The sequence below is a fragment of the Crocodylus porosus genome, unplaced genomic scaffold (genome assembly GCF_001723895.1).
Source record: "Crocodylus porosus isolate Cpor-Errol unplaced genomic scaffold, CroPor_comp1, whole genome shotgun sequence".
Taxonomy (NCBI): Eukaryota; Metazoa; Chordata; order Crocodylia; family Crocodylidae; genus Crocodylus; species Crocodylus porosus.
In genome coordinates, this window is record NW_017728951.1 from 28,632,322 (window position 1) to 28,640,031 (window position 7,710).

Consider the following 7,710-nt stretch of genomic DNA (forward strand, 5'->3'; position numbering starts at 1 on the left):
AGCATCCAATTTACTCTTGAAGGTGTTCAATGTAGGTGCTTGAACCACCTCCGCTGGCAGACTGTTCCAGACCTAGGGGGCTCGGACAGTAAAGAAATTCTTCCTTATGTCCAGCCTGAAAGGGTCTTGCAGGAGTTTGTGACCGTTCGACCTCATCATCCCTTGGGGCGCTCTGGTGAAAGAGCATGCAAGATATATATCATATTTACCCGCATACCAAACACATCCTTTCCCTGAAATCAGCCCTCCAAAATTGGGTTACATGTCTTAAGAAGGGAAGCTGATTTTTCTTCCCTGATATAAAAGCAGAGACAAACCAAAGTATGAAGACACTGGGCTCATCTACATGGGACATTTACTGCACAGTTACCTAATTAACTGAGCAGTAAATGTCTCAGCATTTACACATGGACCCCTGTGAGGGTTCATGAAAATAATATACTCTGCAGCAGGATAGGACTTGTACCCTTTTTATACATTCTACCTTCCAAAAACAAGATACATGTCTTATCGGGGGGCATGTGATATGCAATTGGGGCATGTAAGCCCTATCCTGCTGTGGAGTCTTTTTGTGCACAACAGCACACTTGTACATGCTGACCATCTGGCTGTGGCATGAGGGAGCATCAGTGCTGTGGCTTCCGGCCAAACAGACCTGCATTTATGCACCCTCAGCTGCTTGCAGACATTAAAACAAAAATGGTGCTTCACTTGAAGCTCAGTATGACCCTGCACCGAGCCCCGCGCTTGCTCAGAAGAGGCAGCACCCTAGTTGGACCCAGCTCGCCCAACATTTGTATAGATTGGAAACTTCAGTGGAGCGGGGTTGGTGCTTTTCTCTAATAGCTGATTGATTCACCTTTAGATAAAAGCCCCCAAAAGCCCCACTGAAACAGCCAATCTCTACAGATGCTGAGGATCCAGATCAAACTAATGCACTGCTTCTTCCAGTAAAGCACAGTTTGTTTGGTTGTTCTTTTTTAACATCTTCAAGCAGTCCTCATGTCCAAGCCAGTCTGTCTGCAGCACACTGAGCCCAGTCAGAGCAACACTGGCCGGCAAGCTCACCCGCTGGGTCCCCTGCAAGCTGGGGTTTCTGGGACCCAGCTCAATGTGCTGCAGTCATACATACAGATGCACAACCAGGAGCTTCCCAGGAGCAATAAACTGAGGCACAATAAGCTCTGCAGTCTCATTGGTGCCTCCTAATGGTACACGTAGATGCACCCACTGTGCTCTAATGGCTCCTAAGATGGCTGGTGCTTGTCTCTGGCCCCAGAAAGCACAAAGGGCAGAATCCTGTGTTAATCCTTTCACAGCTGCAGTAGCTAGTGGCTAGCCTTGTATTTTATGCCTGAAGCTGTCTCAGGGCACGTGAGCTGCTGCATGTTTTCTTCATTATCTTGATGCAGTTTGTGATATAGAAACAACTTTTCATTATTTATAAGAACTTATATAAAGAACACCAGGTAGTTCCTGCTGCCTCTCCAGACTGCTCCTGGAATGCCACTCTTCCTGGACCCTGGATTTTTCCAGGTGGACTTATTCTATGTCACACTGTCAGCAGTGACTCTGGAAAATATCTTTTCTACAAAAACAAGATGCATGTCTTATCTGGGGGCATATGATATTCAAGAAAGTGTAGTATTTACATTGCAGAAGGTATGTCTACTAGGGCTGTCACACAATTATAAAAATTGATCATGATTAGCTGCACAATTAAAAAAATTAGTCACAATTAATTGCAATTTTAATCGCACAGCTAAAAATTCAGAATTATGTGCAGAAAAACTCAAAATTATGCAAAATTATGCAGGTACTTTGTATGCTTGGGGGTGGGGTGTAGTGTGTTGGGGGGAGCGGGGGATTTCTGAAGGTGTGGGGCTTGGAGCCTTGGGAGGGGTGGATCCCTGCACACCCTGGCAGGATGTGGGGGTCCTGTGGGTCAGGAGTGAAGGGCAGCAGCAGGGCTGGGGGGCTGTGACTTGGGTGTGAGGAGCAGACACACACACATACACAGCTCCGCACTAGTACGTCTGTGGAGGAGAAGGGGTGAGGGGCAGATTGAGGCTCCTTTGGTGAGGGAAGAGATGGGGCAGAGGCAGTGGTAAGCACTGGGGTGAATGGGACCTGGGGTTGGGACAGATCATGGCACAGAGCTGCAGGCAGCTTGCCCAGCTTGTGCAGACGGTGGTGGTTCCCCACCACTGCGTGCACCCCTGGGCAGGCATGGGAAGGTACATGCCCCCTGGATTTGTGCATGGGGCAGAGGTAGGCTACCTACTGTGGGCTGGGGCTCGACACCCTGCTGCCTTTGCCCCGGGAGCCGTGTGATGCCACACTGTGCCTCCCACCACTGGGTGCACAGGGGACGTGCAGTGCAGCCAGCATGCAGGTCCCAGGGCAAAGGCAGCAGGATACAAAGCCCCACCCTGCAGCAAGGTGCTCCCCTCTGCCCCATGCACAAATCCAGCAGGCACGTGCCCCCCATGCCTCCTCCAGGGGTGTGCACAGTGGCAGGGAGCCATGCCCCCCTCTCCTGCACTTCTGTATGAGCCTCCTCTGGCTCTGTCCCATGACCCACCCTGGCCCCAGGGCCCCATTCATCCCAGCACCCCTGCCCCATTTCCTCCCCCACTGTGGGGAGCCTTGATCTGACCTCCCCACCCCTACCCTCTCCCTCCATCCCACCCCCTCCACGGGCTTACCAGTGCAGTGCTTCTCTACATGCAGTGTGCAGGCTGCAGCTGCTTGTCTGTGTCTGCGTGCGCCCCACTTCCACCTCAAGCTGCAGCCTCCAGGAGCCCACGCCCAGGCTGCCCTGCAGTCCTCTGCACTGCCACTGCTGTCCCACTGGGTGGCCCAGAGATGGCAGAGCAGAGCCCAGGTGTGGGCTCCAAAATCATGTGCACAATTAATGCATTTAAAAAATTAACTCAAAAACCAGTTAATGCGTTAATTGCGCATATTAACTGTGATTTATTGATAGCCCTAATCTGTACCACAAAAATAGTCATAAACACATTTTACTGTGATGGTCACAGTGGAAAAAATTCTCATGAGTGTTTTTTGAATAAACAAACTGCAAACAAAAACTACGTGGCAGTACAACCTATTCCATGTATACAGAAAAGAAAAAAACATATTTTTGAAAAGAAAAAGAAAAAACCAGGACAAAAATTAAACCATGTGGTTGGTTCCCTTCTGCTTCTATGCAGGAATTGGCTCACATATCGTTTAATCTTTTTTAGGTGATGTGTTTCATCTGCTTTAAGACTCCCCTATTGTTCTGTTCATGGCTGTATAAGACGTTTGATTATAATCACTGTGCTTGGCACTACCATCTAGTCCACCCACCATATTTTCTGCTATGACTTATAAAGGTTCAGTTGTTGCACCTACCTGAATTATTTATAGAAGAACAAAAAAGTGAGTCAATTATACAATAGCAAAGAAAAATGGGACCATGGGGCATAATTATTACATACTGAACCTATACTCTACCACAGATGTTGTCATCAGAGACTCAATTCAAAAATCTCTGTCAGCCAGTTTGAAAAAATAAACATCTAGGTACTAAAGAATTTATGAATTGTAATTCAAGATGAAAACTAATGACTAAAATAAATGTTATTATCTAAAAAGAGTCACCAAGGAATACACCTCCTAAGGAAGAAGTACAACACAAGCCTCATTACACAAATCACTGCCATGTTAACAAAGCACCTGTTTAATTGCTCTGATGGACAGTATAGGAAATGGCATATTTAATTGTCTCTACTCAGCATCCATTCTTCCAGAAGACGATTTAAAATGGGAGTAAAGGAAAAATTCTGGAAATCATTCAGAAATGAGTGACAAACTCATTTGTCCTATGCCCATATAGTAGAAAACCCACCCCAAATTAGAAGCACTGAGAAAAGTTATCTGAAGGAAATTTAAAAGTACAAGAGCAATAGGAACATTCTTGGCTCCCTGAATAAAGTTATTATAACAAGATGCTATCACTAACACATAATTCAAGATGGTCTGGACCTAATTTGCAGGCTATATGGCACTGAGCCAGAGACAATCTGTCATTTAATGGTTGGCTGCCCACAGCTTGCACAAGTGAATTATACTGATGCTTCATTGTGGTTGTTAAGTACATGCACTGAAAAATGTGTTGGAACACTTAACTGAATACATGAATTATAGGTTTATTACTAGACCCAAGAAACAACAGCAAACTTGAAGATCAAACTTCTGTAACATTAGACAGAATGACCACTGATGCTCCAAATAAGGGCTTTACTTTTTCATTTCTTACTCACTCGTGCCTACAGCTGACTTCACTGCAAGGTGGGGTGTGAGAAGAAAGTAGAAGCAGCTCTAACAAGCCAATGTATATTGTAACTTGTGAAAATGTCTCATAGATAGATAAGCATTGCCATTTTGTCAGAGGCCACCATCGGAAAGTTATGCAGTGAACTCATTGCAGGTTGCTTGGACTGAAAATCAAGAGGATAAAAAACAATACTGCCCTTGTCCCTAGTAAATTAACTGCCACACAAGCTCAATGTGTCATTGTTCTTGTCACCAGTTAGAATGATTCTCATGCATTCAACTAACACCAACTGGTCAAATATGAATCCAGTGCTTCCTCAATGATAAACTTGGAATCTATCCTAGCCCTCACAAAAGATACTGAGAAATAAAGAAAGGACCATCATAAATACCATATTTTTTTGTATACCACATGCCCCCAAATAAAGACATACACCTTGGTTTTGGAAGGCAGAATGCAGAAAAAGGGGTGGGGGTGGGAGGGATAAAGTAAGCTCCCCACAAAACATGACAGGAAGAGTGGCAATCCACAGGACACAGTCTGGGTGGTATAGCAGGACAGCATCATGGCTAGGCCACAGACCCTCACAAGGGCAGCAGCAAAAGTGTCATTTCTTTACACTAAATAGTTCTTTATATAAGTTCCTATAAATAATGAAGTGTTGTTTCCACACCACAAGTTTCAGGATACTACAGAAAGCATGCTGCAGCTCACATGCCCTGAGCCAGCTTTAGGCAAAAGCTACACAACTCAACCACTAGCTACTGCAGCTGTGAGAGGGTTAACACAGAACTCTGCCCCTTCTGTTTTCTGGGACCACTCTTAAGACACATATCACAGTTTTGGTGGGCTGATTTCAGGGAAAGGGGGTGTGTAGTGTGCAAGTTCACAGTTCACCATTTACAGCTCTCGATGTAGAGATGAACTGAAATGTTGCACTAGAGACAGAAAATCGACCACCTGGTAACTTATGAAAAATACAACATATCTCCCCCCAATTAATAGCATTTACTCTTTAAATATAAGCAGAATTTCATGAAAATTGATAAGCATGATTTAGTAATTGTTAATAATAAACAAGCCTGCCATGATAAAGTTGTTTTATGTCATAATTACATATGTGAATATATAAAGGACATGGAAGGCTGGGTGTGCAGTTAAAATGCTAAGTAATAGTGTATGATACAGTTTCAGTTCCTGAGTTGCCTATTCGACTGGAATAGACAAAAGGCCAGATCCTATTCTACTAGTTGTGAATCAATGTGCAATTTAGGGGATAAGTCCTATTTCAATGCACGTACTTAAGGAGTACTTGCATAGCCATCATCTATCTAAGTGCAATTCTTGGTATTTATATGACTTTAGTATTCTATTTCCACTTGTGATGGAATAGAATTGTTCAGGTTCATGTGTTCCTAAAATGGCAAGGAAGAAGATAGCCCCTCCAGCAGAGCATCTCTTCACTGAGCTTGTGGTATTCTTCCTGACCTCACATATATCTTCCCCTGTTGACTGTCCTCTGGGCCAAATTCAAGAAGTCCTCTGGAAAGGGATATTCCTAACCTACTGGAAAAAGTGATTCAAATCCCCTCTGACAATGGGGCACCTACAAATTGTTGTCAACCCTGGTCATTTTCAAGGCACTTAAGTCAAGCTGCAGAAGTATGGGCAAGCCTACTTGGGCACTGCAGAAATGCCCCAAAGCCTATTTCTAAGTAAACACAAAGTGAACATCTGCAGACATGACAACCACCTTAATCAAAGCAAAGGAAGCAATCAAAACTCAGACTGGTTACTGATAAGAGAAGCAAGAAACAGATCCAGAGCCCAACCAGATAACAAAATTAAAATAACTTACTCCTTTTTACTGAGTTACTAGGCTAGACTGAAGGGCTGCTCTCCTCAGGTGATTCTATTTTGCCCCAAAACCTATGGGAAGTTTTGCATGCAAAGCTAGACCAGGAATTCTTAAGTCAGCTCACGGAGGTAGTTAGGTCAAAGGACGTGGTCATCATGGGTGACCTGAACTTTCCAGACATCTGCTGGGAACTGCTCATATAGGTTCCTAGCCCAAATACAGGACCTCCATCTAACCCAAGAGGTGTACAGCCTCATCAGGGGAGACGCTCTGTTGGACCTGGTGCTGGCCACAGGCAATGACCTGGTGAGAGGGCTGCGGGTGCTTGACCACATGGGCGACAGTGATCATCACCTGCTGGAATTCATCATCCAGTGCAAGGTGGCAAAGGCCTGCAGCAAAGCAGTAGCCCTAGACTTCAGGAGAGTGGACTTCAATGAGGTAAGGAGAATAGTCAGGGAGGCACTGAGGTCCCAGAGGGGGGGAGTTGGGTGTCCAAGAAGAGTGGTCGCTCCTTAAGGAGATGATCCTCCAAGCCCAAAGGGGGATCAAACGGGGGAAGGAGGGCACAAAAGTCCCCATGGCTCACCAGAAGCATCCAGGAACATCTCCTAGCTAAAAGGGAGGTGTACACTCAGTGGAAGGCAGGGGCCATTACCAGGGAGGACTATACTGCAGGTGCTCGGGGCTGCAGGGGGGCGGTCAGGAAGGCCAAGGTGGAGATGGAACTGGGACTAACTACTCGGATCAAGGACAACAAGAAGGTACCAGGTAATGTGGGGCCCCTGCAAGACACGCTAGGAAATCTGGTCATAACACCAGATGACAAAGCTAACCTATTTAACAATTTCTTTGCCTCCATTTTCCTGAGCAGTGACCAGATCAGCCCCTCCACCAGGACCCCCCAGGCCAAGGGTCAGTGAGGATATAGTCAAGGAACTTCTGGAGGGACTGGACATGTTTAAATCAGCTGGTCCCAATGATCTCCACCCCAGAGTGCTGAGGGAATTAGCTGAGGTCATTCCAGGTCCCCTGGCAGGGCTTTACGAGCACTCGTGATACTCTGGTGAGGTGCCAGAGGACTGGAAGAGGGTAGTTCCCACCTTCAAAAAAGGGAGGAAGAAAGACCCAGGAAACTATAGGCCAGTTAGTCTTACCTTGATCCTGGGTAAGGTTTTTGAGAGAATTATCCTGGCGCATGTCCATGAAGGGTCAGCTGGGAAGATTATGCTTAGGGGCAACCAACACGGGTTCATTAGAGGCAAGTCCTGTCAGACCAACCTGGTGGCCTTCTATGACCAGGTCACAAAATCCTTAGATGCAGGTATAGCAGTGGATGTAGTCTTTCTGGACTTTAGAAAGGCCTTTGACACTGTCTCTCACCCTGTTCTCATTAAAAAACTAGGGGACTCTGGTGTCAACACCTACACAGTCAAATGGGTCGCCCACTGGCTGGAGGGCTGCACCCAGAGAGTGGTAGTGGATGGGTCATTTTCGACCTGGAGGGACGTGGGCAGTGGGGTCC

At 46.0% G+C, this 7,710-nt stretch overlaps 1 protein-coding gene across 11 annotated transcripts in view; it reads right to left on the reverse strand.

The window, feature by feature from the left end:
- DNTT (DNA nucleotidylexotransferase) overlaps positions 1-7,710 on the reverse strand; it is a 332,847-nt gene that overhangs the window by 188,143 nt on the left and 136,994 nt on the right. The window lies entirely within an intron of this gene.